Raw genomic sequence first — 15,722 nt, forward strand, 5'->3', positions numbered from 1 at the left:
CCAATCAGAACTGTTGCTGCCAGCCTACACCAGAGCCGCAGCAACGTGGGATCTGAGCCACATCTGCAACCTACACCACAGCTCACGGCAATGCCAGATCCTAAACCCCCTGAGCGAGGCCAGGGATTGAACCTGCAACCTCATGGTTCCTAGTCGGATTTGTTTCTGCTGAGCCATGACAGGAACTCCTCAAAACTATTTGAAAAAATATTTTAACTAAATCTTACCTAAGTGTTTGCAGGTGAAAAATACTAAATTCCAGTGCCATCTAAAATGTATGCATTTTCATTTATCTTCTGATATCACATATGGGGAAGTTTATGAATGGATAAACACCATGGCCTGATCTGGAAATGAGTTAGGGCAAATAAGGTAAAAAGGCAGGAAAATACAACAGGATTCCATACTGTTTAAGAGTAAATTTTTATTTACATATGTATTTACACATTTACTTATTTTTCATAACCTCGAACTTTAGGTCTCCAGAGGGAAATACATTCATTCAGTAAATAGACTGATTGCCTATGATTTGCTAGGCATTAGTGGAGAAATGAGAGAATATGAAGATGACGGTTATATTCTCTGCTGTTAGGACAACAGGGTTGGAGACATGTACATACAAACAAATATATTTTACTACTATATAACAACTATAGAAACCTGTTAAAACAATCTTTGTAAAAAAAAAAAAGATGCTTTTTTTATTTCTTAACTTTTAGTACCACTCATGCATTACTCAGTTGGTTCAGATTTGCAATTGAACAGCATGTAGTGAACACCAAAGCAGCATCTGAGTGCTAAAATATTTAAGTAAAAACAGACATGCCCCAATGCTAATACAAGGTCAGCAAACCTGGCCAGTTGTGAGGAAGCGCCAGTCTTCTTTCTCACTCCCAATATTCTCATATATGGAGAAGTACAACCTGTTTTCCTAACAATCCACACTTTGTAATTTATACAGCCCTAAGTACTTTTTTTCAACCTCATCCTATTTACTTTTACTCTCTGAACCATCCTGAAATAAACTTCCTGTATCATGATAATTACATATATTATTATATTGAGGGTCGTAACATCACTACTTTTTTTTTCTTTCTTTTTTTTGGTCTTTTTAGGGCCACACTGGAGGCATTTGGAGGTTACCAGGCCAAGGGTCAAATCGGAGCTGTAGCCAGTGGCCTACACCATAGCCAGAGCAACGCCAAATCCAAGCCATGCTTGTGACCTATACCACAGCTCACGGCAACACCAGATCCTTACCCCATTGAGTGAGGCCAGGGATCAAACATGCGTCTTCATGGATGCTGATTAGGTTCGTTTCCACTAAGCCACAATGGAAACTCTAACATCACTACTTTTTTTTTTTTTTTTTTTGTCTTTTTGTCTTTTTAAGGTTTCTTGGGCCGCTCCTGCGGCATATGGAGGCTCCTAGGCTAGGGGGCTAATAGGAGCTATAGCCACCGGCCTACGCCAGAGCCACAGCAATGCGGGATCCGAGCCGCGTCTGCAACCTACACCACAGCTCAGGGCAACTCCAGATTGTTAACCCACTGAGCAAGGTGAGGGATCAAACCTGCAACCTCATGGTTCCTAGTTGGATTCGTTAACCACTGAGCCACGACGGGAACACCAACAACATCACTACTTTTTAACAATATATTTATTCTACTTTAGGTAAGAATCTTTGAAATTGACAAAATAAAATCTTAATAAATTGAACTTTACAAATTAAGAATCTTTTTCAGAAGGAGTAGAGACTGAGCTTACTTTCCTTCTTTGCAGTTTTTTCTTGTGACTGTTAGAGAGAATTTGAAAATTTAAAGTATGTTCAAATATATTTGGTATTGAAAACAGCAACAGCAAAAATATCCAGTTTATATTCTGGATTAGTATACATTCTGGCCAGCCTGCCATACATTCTACATTTTTATACTTGTAATCTGTTTTGAATGATGGCACTGAAACTCTGTGCAAGTTCCTTAAACAACAAACATTTAAATATATTCAAAAGTCTTAATAGCACTAAGGCAAAAAGTGAAAAAAAAAAACGTATTCATTTATCTATTTATCAACAGGTCAGGGAGGTCTCTTGTGGCTCAGTGTGTTAAGGATGCAGTATCATCACTGCAGCAGCTTGGGTCACTGCTGTGGCACGGGTTTGATCCCTGGCCCAGGAACTTACCATGGATGCAGCCAAAAAAGAAAAAAGAAAAAAGGCCAGGAAAAAAATAAAAGTTTAAGGAGATTAATTCTGAATATTCAATCAGCAGAACCTTGCACTCCTAAAGAGTTCTGACTGATTGCGATTTTGGTATAAAAACAAGATTGTATGACAATATTTTTTTTCAAAGTGAATAAAGTTTTTAAAAAGCATGTTTAGCACCAACAACTTACAAACTACAAACATGAAGATTACAATTTGCAAAAGGAATACTTCCAAAAACCGGTAATCTAGAAATTGGAATGTATTTTCCCATTGGAAGAATACTATAAAACTACAGCTAGCTTTACACGACAGATGTAGAAACCGTGTTTTTTTTTTTAAAAAAAATGTACTTAATATACCAACTATCTGCAATGAAAAATAACTAAAACAGTATCATTGTAATACTGGTACCAAAAAATAATAATAAAAGAAAAGGAAAAAATACGCATAATTGTAAAATCATGACTGCTTGGCACTAGAGAGAATATGTAAATGATTCAAAGAGTGAAGACAAGTAAGAATTAGTCAAAAACTTTGTATGAGAATTCAAGACGATAGTGTTGGACAGGTGGAGAAAAGTTTTGACTGCCTTGAAGGACACCTCACTCTCCAGCCCACCCTCTCTCTTACTCTCTCTCAGCCTCATACACTAAGCAGAGGTAAGATGGGCACTTGCCACCTGGAAGATAAAAGCCACAGAGTCAAAAGCACAAACACAGCCTGAAAAAGGAACATGAGAGGGGACTGGAAGGTAAATCTGGGCACTCTGAGGACAGGACAGCCATCCTTAGCTCCAGAGGCCAGCGTCGTTCCCATGGAGGCCTGAAGGGAGAGGCCCCCCAGCGACGAAGAGCTTCATCTCAGGCCAGTTGTAGCAGTGGGTGTAGAGCGCGTTGGGGAATTCGCCAATGCCACCGAAGTAGTTCACTCACAGGTCGTCGTGGGCCAACCTCTGCCACAGGTGAGCTTGAGCTTCCTCCCTGCGGGCCCCGGGGAGGAGTGCGGGGTGGCCCAGGCCTTCTCCTCCAGGAACTTCTGCGCGCGGATGTCATAGAAGAGCAGAGAGCCGTGGCCCGTGCCCACCGTGACGATGTGCTGGTAGAAGCTCAGGGAGCGCACACCCGTGCCGCCCTCTCGGGAGCACAGGGGCCGGATGTTCTGCTGGCGTTGCCTCGGATCCAGGAAGGACACGTGGGACTGGGAGCCCACCGCGTACAAGGACAACTCGTCGCAGTAGGTCAGGCACACGTTCTCTCTGCAGCCTGGTCAGGGTGCTCCGCGCTTTCCACAGGTGGAAGTAGCCGTCCAGGGACACGGCTCCCAGCTCCTGGTTCTTGCCGCTGAAGGCCAGGGCCCGCACCTTGCGGTTACTGGGGTTGGTGCTGGCCCTGGGGATGGTCTCCACGTCCCGCGGACGGATGTGGGCGTAGACGGGGAGCCCAGCGTTGTTGTGCCAGGCGATGCTGCCCTGGAACACGTCGGGGTCCATCCTCCACAGCGCCACGGTGCCGTCGCGGGAGCCGCTCACGGCCACCGTGTCGCTCATCCAGGCAATGGCGAAGATCCAGTCCCTGTGGCCATGGCGGTCTCCTAGGCACACGGGATCCAGCGTGGGCAACTGGTAGACGGCCAGGCTGTTGGGGTTCTCCCCCACGGTGGCCAGAAGCGTCTAGGAGGGGTTGAGCTGGATGGCATGGATGCCGCAGCTCGGCTGGGCCCAGGCCGGCCCGGGCGCCCGATCTCGCATCAGAGGTATGCGCGTGATCTGACCCGACTGCACGTCTACCACGAAGAGCGTGTTACACTTGGTGCCGCACACCACCTGCCTGGCGTTCAGCCACTGCGACGCGAACACCTTGTTGAGGGTGCCCAGCGCCAGCTCGCGCTCCCTCAGCAGCTCAGGCAGCTTCTGCACCGCGTAGCCACTCAGCTCGCCCTCGAAGCCTGGGAGCCCGGCGCGGCCCCGCGCGCCCACCTCGCGGCCCTTCAGGTAGTGCAGCAGCGAGCGTCTTGCCGCCGGCCGCTTCGGCTTCTTGGGCAGCAGCGGCCCGTCTCCGTCCGCCGCCGCCGCCGAGCCCTGCGACGACGAGCCCGCGGCGGCCGCCTAGAGCGCGGGCGCTTTCCGCTTCCCGCTACCTGTTTGCTGCGGGGCCATGGTGGGCGGCGGGCGAGTGGCGGCGGCGCGACGGCAGTGGCGGCGCGTGGCCTCCGTGTTGGTTGTGGTGGCGGTTAGGACGGCGGCGTCGGCCGGGGGCGGGGGGCCGGGGCGGCCGCGGAGCGCAGAGCCGATCGAGTCTGGGGCGCGGCCGCGGCGATGGAGGCGAGGGCTGCGGGGCCGGACGACGAGGGGCGACCGGGGGCAGCGGAGCAGGAGCGGCGCGCGGCAGCGGGGATCGAGGCGAGAAGGGGAAGTGAGGCAGCAGGCACAGCGGGAGCGAAGTCAGTGTGGGAAGAGGACGACGCCGGGGGCCAAGGGCAAGAGGGCGGACACGCCGGGAGGAGCCAGCCGGCTTGGCGAGAGGAAGCGCATGCCTGCCGACGAGGATGGATCCGTTGGGCGAGGGATGTGCTGAGGTACGAATGCAGGACCCCGAGCTGGCCATGTACGCCTGTCCTGATCCCTACTTAGTGACCCTGGATAGTTTGTCACTCTTAAGACAGGAGCCAATCAGCCCTTCTGCTGGTGTCTTAAACAGTTTCAACCAGATAGATTTTTTTTTCCTCCACAAATTGAAGTCTCTGAGCTCCAGCACTGGGATGGCCTGAAGGATACATTCTGAATGCACATCCCTGGGGCCCCACAGTCTGGCCAGGGAGATATCTGGGACACTTTGGTCAGATGCAGCCTTGAGAACAAGGTGGAGGTGTTGGCTTCCGTTGTAACTTAGAGAACTAAGAAGGTAGAGAGGGAGAGCCAAGGGGAGGGGCAACTCCCTCCCTGCTTCTGGGTTCTGTCTTCAGCTCTCAGTCCCAGAGGCTCAGGACCTTGGGCATGGTTCCCCGGAGCCTTAGGGAGAGGTCCTGAGGGATGAGCAAGATTTTCACAAGCAGACATGGAGACAGAAAACTTTCCAGAAGGAGGCAACTACAAGGACAAATTATGAGAGTGTAAGGGTTCAGAGCAAGGGCTTAGTCTCAGGGGGTGGGTGTTTCATTCTTTCCTCTGCTGCTTCAGAGCAGCCAGTCCAGTGGTAGGCTCATAACTGGGCATGCTGACTTACAGTGATAACATGGCACCGTGAGGCTGGTGGTTGATACCCACTCTGCATACACACACCCTCCTTCTAACAAAAATGCACATGATGCTTGGTGGGTGGATTCATGGGGAGATGCATTTATTTTTCTGACCAATCAGGAGAGCCCATGGGAGCTACTATGTTGTTGCTTCCTCCTCTTCCCATGCCCTGTTTGCTGATTTCTCTCCCTTCTTCCTTCACACTTTTTGCAATGTCATATCAAATACACAGATTCCAAGTACAAACCATAGGTCCTTTCCACCACTCTAGTCCAGGTTCTGAATTCCAGTATTTCCCAACACTTCCCTGCACCCCAGTTCTGATTCTTCTCCATATCAATCGTCTTACAGCAACAGAAGAGAGTTGCATGGGCTGGTGGTGGTAAAATGGAATTAGGGATGGCTTCATGGAGACAGCTGCATTTTGTTTCCACAGGTTGGGGTGGGGGGTCATGGACATTTCAGGAAGCAGTAACCATATGCGAAATGGCACAGACAATGTAGAGAAGTGGTTCACAAACTTTAGTGTACATTAAAATCACATGGGCAGCTTAATAAATATGCACGTACCTTGACCATATTTCTAAAGATTCGATGCAGATGGTCTGTGGACCACTCTTGGAGAAGCACTGGTCTAGGTTCTTGTCACTGGGTCATGTCAGGGTGTGTTACAGATAGGAGAGTGACGTCTTTGGTGTACTTCAGGGTTGCCCTGAAAATGGACTCCTATACAGGTGAATATTGTGAAAGCCTTAGCAATTAAAGAGGCTATGATCAGCTTGATGCCAAAGCAGAGCATGCCCTAGGCAGAGAAATTGTACCTATTAAGTATAGAGAACCTATTATATTTTATTATATAAGCTTACACTTTTACTATGGTATTATACTAACCAGCATTGTTACAGCAGTTTTACAAATATCTTGTTTAATCTGCTATTATGATAAGGTACCTACCATTTTGTAGGTGAGGGAAAACGAGGCTTGGAGAGTTATAATTTTGTCTTAAGTCAATGAAGTAGTAAGTGACAGATTCAGGATTTGAACTCAAGTAGTTTGAATCCATATTTTATGTTTAATCTACTTCTTAGAGATTAAAGATAGTCAGGGATTGAGTAAAAAGTTCTGCTAGTGAAATGAACTTAAGCCTCATTTCTTTGCACCACCAAAAGTGGTGAGATATGGCTGTGGACGTCTGTGAAGTTGTATACCATGGGTAAAGATGCTAAGAGCAGCTGTAAAAGATTCTGGGATTCATTCTATGATTAGTAGCAAGGCTTGCTGAAAGGGGCAGTTCTATAGCTCTTCTGGCACAAGAGCCAGACAGATTAGCAAGGACTAGCATAGGTCATCTGATGTCATATAATGAACAGTGGAGGTTTCCATAACAAACAAGAACTAAGGACTACATATATCTCCATTTTTCTAGGACCAAGCAAGCCTCAAAATCTAATAACATCTCATGGAAAGGGAAAGGAGCCCTTGAAATTACTGATGCTGGACATTCTACCAGCCAAGTGTATGCCCTTTGCAAATGCAATTCGGTTTAGAAAAAAAAACAAACAAGCAGGAGTTCCCATTGTGGCTAAGTGGCTTAAGAACTCGACATAGTGTCCATGAGGATGTGGTTTTGGTCCGTGCCTCGCTCACTAGGTTAAGGATCTGGCACTGATACAAGGTGCAGCATAGGTCACAGATGTGACTAGGATCCGGCATTGTTGTGGCAGTGACATAGGCCAGCAGCTGTAGCTCTGATTGGACCCCTAGCCTGGAAACTTCCATATGCCGGAGGTATGGTCATAAAAGGGGAAAAAAAGAAAAGAAAAAAGAAAACACATGTTTTATGTGAGAAGATAATACTTATTACCCAGACCTCATGAGAACAAGGTTTTGAATGATCTGGGGAAAGTGGTACCACAGACAGTAGAGTGGTGATACCTTATACACTTAATATCACTCCAAGTCATAACACAATGCCCTTATGTCTGCAGTAGTGGAGGATGAGTATTATAACTATGCAAAACATCATGGAGATTCAAGAAGGAAGACTTTCTGTTCTGGAAAATATAGAACACCCCTATTGCTTCCAGACCATCACTCTTAGAACTAAAAAGCCCTGGACATAGCAAAAGAAACAAGTAAAGGAAGTCTCTGAAAGATGGAAAGAGGTTGGGAGGACTAAGGATCTCGGAATTTGAGGGAAAAAAAGAGTGGTGAGTTCCCTGAATTTCCTTATTGTGCCCCATATATTCCAGATAAGGAGTTGCAGAAGCTCCGGCCAGGAACCTTCAATAGCCTCAGAAAATAACAGCTTCAAGAAGAATCTGTCCCCCTCTAGACAAAGGATTTGGAGAAGGGAGGCCAAACAACAGAAAACCTTTTTTGGCAATACGCATCCTACTCCAGCTAAACACTAACAGAAAAATCACCCCACCTCTCCCCACCCCCACTGGTTCAGTGGGGCCAAGTGGAGAGCTTATCTTCCATCCTCAGTATGGCAGAAGCAGACATTATACCCTAATTCCCTTGCAGGGGTAATGTCAATGAGGTCACAGAGTAAGCCGAGCCTCTACCCACATCCAGCAACTAGGAGACTTAATGAGAGTGTTCCATGAGAAGCTGAGCACCACTCTGCTTCACTCACTCCACTCCACTTCATCAGTGTCAGAAGGGCTCAGTGAGAAGCTGGGCTCTCATCCCCTCCCAGCATCAGTGAGACTGAGGACTCACCTCACCACTGGTGTCTTCAGGCAGCTGAACCTTCATACTCACCCAGCAGCAGAGACTGAGCAACGGACTGGGAAAGAGGGCTAATTCTGTCTCCCAAGAAATAGTGAAGTATGTATACCTGCAGATTCAGGAGACTAAGTGAACTCAAATAGCATAAACCCAAATAAAGGCACATCAAGACACATTACATATACACAATGGAATACTACTCAGCCATAAAAAGGATGACATAATGCCATTTGCAGCAGCATGGATGGAACTAGAGAATCTCATCCTGAGTGAAATGAGCCAGAAAGACAAAGACAAATACCATATGATATCACTTATAACTGGAATCTAATATCCAGCACAAATGAACATCTCCTCAGAAAAGAAAATCATGGACTTGGAGAAGAGACTTGTGGCTGCCTGATGGGAGGGGGAGGGAGTGGGAGGGATCGGGAGCTTGGGCTTATCAGACACAACCTAGAATAGATTTACAAGGAGATCCTGCTGAATAGCATTGAGAACTATGTCTAGATACTCATGTTGCAACAGAAGAAAGGATGGGGGAAAAAACTGTAATTGCAATGTATACATCTAAGGATAACCTGAACCCCCTGCTGTACAGTGGGAAAAAAAAAAAGACACATTACAGTTAAACTTAAGAAAATGAAAACCTAAGAAACAAATCTTAAAAGGAAGCAGAGAGAAATGACTCATTACTTTGAAAGGAAAACTAGATTGAATGACAGCAGATTTCTTATCTGAAACAAGGCTAGAAAGCAGCAATGAAAGAAAAAATATATTGACCAAAAATTCTATATCCAGTAAACAAAACAAAACAAAACCAGGAATGATGGGGAAATAGAGATATTCTCATATGAATGAAGACTAAGAGAATTTGTTGGTAGAAAATCTACCTTTGAAAGATGGCTACAGAAATTTCTCTAAGAAAAAAGGTAATCATAAAATAAGACTTGGAATTTAGAAAGGAAAGAATATCAAAATGGATAAAAAATACGATAATTATAATAACTAATTCTCAAGAGTTTCTTCAATAAAATTTGATGTTTGAAGCAAAAAATTATTATACTGCCTGATGTGGAAGTCAATGTATGCAGAGACAATGATATTTAAAAAAGAAGTAAGGTAAAGGGAATTTAAGGGAATTTAGGTGTTTTATACTTCACTCAAGGTAGTAAAACATTGATAAGAGAGTACTATGATAAATTATATATGCATTTTGTAATACCTAGAGTAACCTTTAAGAAACTTTACAAACTGATATACTCAAAAACAAAAATGAAGATGGAATCCTACAAAAAGAAGACAAGCACAATGTTTGAATAATGCACAGAAAGGTGAAAAAGGAGAAACAGAAGAATAATAAAAAGAAGAAACAATAGAAAACAAATTAGGTGGCAGACTTCAGCCCAAACATATTAATAATTGCCTTAAATATAAATGTTCTAAATACATTAGTCAAAAAACAAAGATTGGCAGAGTATATTAAAAAGAAAACATAATCTGAAAATATATTTTTTACAAGTAACTCCCTTCAAATATGACATAGATTGAAAGTAAAAGGATAGAAAAAGAATAGAAAAAGATGTAAACATTAATAATAAAGAATAGGAAAAGCTACATCAACATAAAAAATGGATTTCAGAGCGAAGAAAATTAGCAAAGACAAAAAGAGTCATTACAGAATACTAGAAGAATCAATCCACAAAGAAAGCATTACAATCCTAAATGTGTATGTGCCAAACAAGAGAGACTCCATGACCAAGCTGGATTTATTCCAAGTAGGCAAGTTCAACATTTGAAAATAAGTGTAAACCAATATGTCAAGGTATAAAGAAGAAAAATTATATAATTGTGTCCACTGAAACAGAAAAGCAATTGACATAATCCAACCCCCATTCATGATAAAAACTCTCAGCAGACTTAGTATAGAAGAGAACTTCCTTAACTTGGTAAAGAACATTTATAATAACCTATAGCAAACATTCTTTTTAGAGATGAGAAACTAGATGCTTTACCTGTAAGAAAAGAAATAAGGCAAGGGTTTCTGCTTTCATCATTTTTATCCAATGTAGTATTGGAATTTATACCCAGTCTTATATTAAGGCAAGATAAAGAAATAAAAAGCCTAAAAACTGGAAAGAAATAAAAGTGTTCTATTTGCAGATGAAATGATTGTTTCTGTAGAAAACCCCAAGGAATCTATAAGAAGAAATTCCTAGAACTAATAATTTAATTTAGCAGAATCATAGGATGCTCAGAAATCAGTTACATTTATATATACCAACAAAGATCATATAGAAACCCAAATTTGAAACATAATACTATTTAAAATCATACAAATAGGAGTTCCCTTCATGGATCCGAGGTTAACAAACCTGACTAGGGTCCATGAAGATGAAGGTTCAATCTTTGGCCTTGCCCAATGGGTTAAGGATCCGGTGTTGCCATGAGCTATGGTGTAGGTCACAGACACAGCTCTGATCCTTCATTGCTGTGGCTATGGTGTAGGCTGGCAGTTGCAGCTCCAATTTGACCCCTGGGCTGGGAACCTCCATATGCCTCAGGTGTGGCCTGAAAAAATGAAAAAAAAATCATATAAATAAAATGAAATATTTACATATAAACCTACAAAATATGTACAGGATCTGTATGGTGGAAATGACAAAATACTAATGTGTGAAATCAGTTAAGATCTAGGTATATGATATGTTCATATATTTGAAGACACAACCTAGTAAAGATGTCAATGCTTATGAAATTGATCTCTACTTTTTTTTTTTTTTTTTTTTGTCTTTTCTAGGGCTGCACCTGCAACTTATGGAGGTTCCCAGGCTAGGGGTCCAATCGGAGCTGTAGTCACCGGCCCACACCACAGCCACAGCAACTCGGGATCTGAGCCACGTCTGTGACCTACACCACAGTTCACAGCAACGCTGGATCCTTAACCCACTGCTTGAGGCCAGGGATCAAACCCACAACCTCATGGTTCCTAGTCAGATTCCTTAACCATTGAGCCATGACAGGAACTCTTGATCTCTACTTTTAATGTAATTTCTATCAAAATCTCAGCGAAGTATTTTCAGAGACATAAGAAAACTTGTTCTAAAATTTATGCGGAAGGGCACAGGCCCCAGAATAGCTAAAACAATCTAGAATAAAGAGCAAAGTGGGAGGAATCATTCTACCCCATATTAAGTTTCACTACACAGCTATAATAATCAAGATAGCATGACACTATCAGAACAATAAGTACATCAACAAATAGAACAGAATAAAGAACCCACCAAATTTGCCTAGCTGATTTTTGAGACAGGTTACAAAGGCAAATAAATAGAAGGATTACTTTTTCAACAAATGATCCTGGAGAAATTGGATATCTTTAGGTAAGAACTGAACCTTGACTTAAACCTCACTCTTCATACAACACATATTAAAATGGGCCATATATTTAAATTTAAAACTTTAAATTATAAAACTTTTGGAAAAAATATAAAAGAAAATCTTTGAGATCTAAGCCTAAGCCAAGAATCCTTACAATTGACATCAAAAGCACAATTCAGAAGAGAAAAAATTGATAAATTCAACTTCATCAAAATTATAAGCCCGTGAAAGCTCCTGTTAAGAGAAATAAAAAAAAAAATCACAGACTGGGAGAAAATATTTGAAAACTGTACACCCAACGAAAGACTAGTATCTTGAATGTATAAAGAGCTCTCAAAACACAACAGTAAAATAAGAATCCAATTAGAAAGTGGGCAAAAGACATGACTACACATTTAATTGAAGAGGATACACAAATGGCAAATAAACACTTGAAAAGATGCTCAATAATATTGCTATCGGGTAAGTGCAAATTAAAATCACCAAGAAATATTCCTACACACCTATCAGGATGGCTGAAATAAAAAATAATGAGAACACCCATTTCTGGCCAGGATGGGGAGAAACTGAATCACTCATACATTACTGGTGGGAATGTCAAATAGTGCTGCTACTTGGAAACACAACTCAGCACTTTCTTACAAAAGTAAACATGTACTAACCATACTACCAAGAAATTGCACTCCTGGGCATTTATCATACAGAAATTGAAATGTATATGCATTCACACAACATCCTGCACGTGCTGTTCATAGCAGCTCTATTTGCAATAGCCCAAATTTGGAAACAACCCGGATGTTCATCATCAGATGAATAGTTAAACAAACTGTAGTCTGTCCATACCATGGATAATGACTAAGTAATAAAAAGGAACACCCTATTGATATATGCTTCAACTTGGATGAATCTTGAGAGAATTATATTGAGTGGAAAAAGCCAATATCAAAAGGTTACAAAGTGTATGGTTCCACTTTTATAACATTTTTGAAATGGTTAATTTATAGAAAGGGACAAATTAATGATTGCCAGGGGTTAATAGGGAAGTGGGAGTTGGAAGGGAAGTGGCTATGGTGATAAAAGGACAAGTAGGTATCACTGTAGTGATGGAAACGTTTTAAATCATCACTGTACCAATGCCATTATCCTGGTCCTGATATTTTACTACCTTTTTTCATTGGAGGAAACTGGGTTAAAGTGTACACTTAATCTCTCCGAATTCTTTCTTTTTTTTTCTTTTTTTATTTATGGCCACACCATGGCATATGGAAGTTCCCCAGCTAGGGACTGAATCTGAGGCACAGCTGTGACCTACCCCACAGCTGCAGCTACCCTGGATCCTTTAACCCACTGTGTGGGGTTGAGGATCAAACCTGCACCTTCGCAGCGACCTGAGCCTCTGCAGTTGGATTCTTAACCCACTGTGCCACAGAGGACTCCTCTGCATTATTTCTTACCATTGCATGTGAATCTATAATTATCTCAAAATAAAAATTTCAAAATCATTAAGAAAGAAATCATGGAACGTATAAAGACATTGAAAATTTGTCAAGATAGAAAATTTTAAAAAGAAGAAACTATAAGCACCCCTTTGTCAATAGGTCTAACACCAACGGATTGGCCCCTGTGCCTCTAATTGTGCAGCCTTGCCTCTTGATTTGATGGAGGCCATTGGAACATTTAAGGGTTAAAGCAGGGAAAAATATAGTGAGATGCCATTCTCTCTTCTTGGCATCTTTCATTCCACTGTATACAGCTTCGTGCACCTAATACCATTGAACAGAAAGAGCCGGTTTAGCATCGCAGCCACCCAAGGAGGCTGCAACCTGTAAACTCAGTGAGGTGCTGGAATCAGGGATCTTTGGGCAGAGAGTGGTCAAACTTCTTTCTAACCGTGCAGGTTAGATGACTGAGATTAATATACTGGCCAGCTACCTCTTTAATTGGTCCAAACTAATTGTTTAAAAGAGTGCCTTCCCATCCTCACAGAACTTCCAAGAGTAGGCAGAGGACTCCACTTAGTAAAATTAAAAAAAATCCATGAAGGCACCCTTGGTTTTTGTCTATTTATTTAAATATGAACTACACAAAATACTATACTCATATATTTTATAAATTCTTGAGAACACATAAAGAGATTTAATCAGTTAATGCAATGCAGATGTATACTAGGATTCTGACATGAGGTACCTGGAATATATTTGTGTGTGATGGGGAAAGGGAGATGATATGGGGGAAGGAGAGAGAAACAGATAGGGGTGAGGCAAGCAAAAAGGAAAAAAATATAAATCCCCCCCAAGCTCAGCATATATGATATGATTATGTTTACATTTATTTAAAATTTTATGTATATATATATTTATGCATATATAAACATAAATTTTAAAAGAGAAGGTAAAGGTTTAATATTTTCTTTGTTACCTCAGTGGATTGCCTTGTACTCACTGCTTTGGAAATGTGGTCTAGTGGAATGTCAGTTTTTAGTGTTTATTAATATGACAGGTACTACGCTAAGTGCCTTACATGAATTGTTTCATTTAATACCTACCCCAACAACTGGAGGCCTGGATTATTTCTCCCACTGAACATATTAGGAACAGAGCTATAGCAAATTTAAGACAAGTCAGCAAATTCATATGGCTAGTAGGTGGAAGAGCCTGGATTGAAATGTATCTTGGCTTGCTTCACAAGACCATGCACAGGCTATAGTGTAATATTCTATATTGAAATTTTACTTATAAAAACAAGTGATATAGTGAGGTTTTGTTTTATTTCTTTGAAGATTAAGAAGTACTGCTTTTATTTTTAAGGTAAACATGGACATAAAATGCTAAATGTACAACTCAGCTAAAAAACTTGAATCAACTGTTGAGAACAGTTAGGATAAAGTTAAAATATATTGAATTCTTACCCAAGTGTCTGGTTACCTTTGCTGAGTTTTTTTTTTTTTTTTTTTTTTTGAGCATGTTAAATCAGTCTCAGTCATTTAAAAAATCTGAAAGACACCATAATGCAGTTTCAAATATGTAAGAAGCAAAAGGAAATATGTACTATCTTCAGCACTATTTTCCTTATACGGCTGTCTTCCCTTATGCACAGAGGAAACATTCCAAGACCCTGGATATATGTATGATATCTGAAACTTCAGATTGTACCGAACTCTATACATACTATATTTTTCCTGTATATACATACCTGTGATAAAGTTTAACTTACAAATTAGGCACAGTAAGAGAATATCTGAATTGCCAGCATCACTCCCTTTGTGCTTTGGGGCGATTATTAAGTAAAATAAGGGTTACTTGAATATAAGCACTGCAATACCATGACAGTTGATCTGATAATCTAGATGGCTAATAAGCCACTAACAGATGGGATAAACTGGACAAACAGATGACTCATGTCCCAGGCAGGCAGGATGGAGCTGGATAGTGCAAGATTTCATCACATTACTCAGAATGGCATGCACTTTAACATGTATGGATTGTTTATTTCTGGAATTTTCCATTTAATATTTTATAGACTGCAGTTGACCATGGGTACCTGAAACCCTGGAAAACAAAACAGAGGATAAAGGGGGGCTACTGTACTTTCCCTAATTCTTACCTTATAGAATTAGAGGTCTGTACACATCAGCAGAGAGACCATTCCCTTCACTCCCTTTCCTTAATTATCCTGAAGAGAGGAGTAGGAAATGGTGCATGGCACCTGCCTTCCCATAGCACCTTTAATGGCAACCTGTCTCACCCATAGCTCTTGTTCTAGAAGAAGCCTTTTGTTGGTCTTGCTTTATATCACATGACCTTGTAATCCTGGTCTCAGCTGATAGGACCAAGTGAAGGTACAATGACGATGAAGATAAATTCATCCATAGAACAGGTGTTATAGATCAAAAAATGAGCTGGAACAAGGAGACTCTCAGTTTCAGTAATTTTGTGTAATAAATACCAACTACCATGAACTTAACATGTATTTCCTTTAGCTAGTCTAGAATGGAGTTTTGAAAACCCTGATTTGTGGGGGAAAGTGGCAGATGGAGTTGAATTATGTAACACTGAAGTATACTGCAATAAATGTACCCAAAGGAACTCAGACTATTGCTATTGGTAAACGAACAATGAGAGTCCTGGTCACTGTACTTTTTCTGAAAGCTTGACACATTTATCT

At 41.8% G+C, this 15,722-nt stretch overlaps 1 pseudogene; it reads right to left on the bottom strand.

Annotated features, from left to right (window-relative positions):
• Nucleotides 1-2,853: 2,853 nt before the first annotated feature.
• On the bottom strand, nucleotides 2,854-4,379 carry LOC110257814 (DDB1- and CUL4-associated factor 12-like protein 2; annotated as a pseudogene).
• Nucleotides 4,380-15,722: the final 11,343 nt, after the last annotated feature.

This window comes from Sus scrofa, chromosome X (genome assembly GCF_054392235.1).
Source record: "Sus scrofa isolate SSC_HxYL_T2T_F1_AM1 chromosome X, Sscrofa_HxYL_maternal_Yorkshire_Landrace_v2.0, whole genome shotgun sequence".
In the NCBI taxonomy this organism is placed as follows: Eukaryota; Metazoa; Chordata; class Mammalia; order Artiodactyla; family Suidae; genus Sus; species Sus scrofa.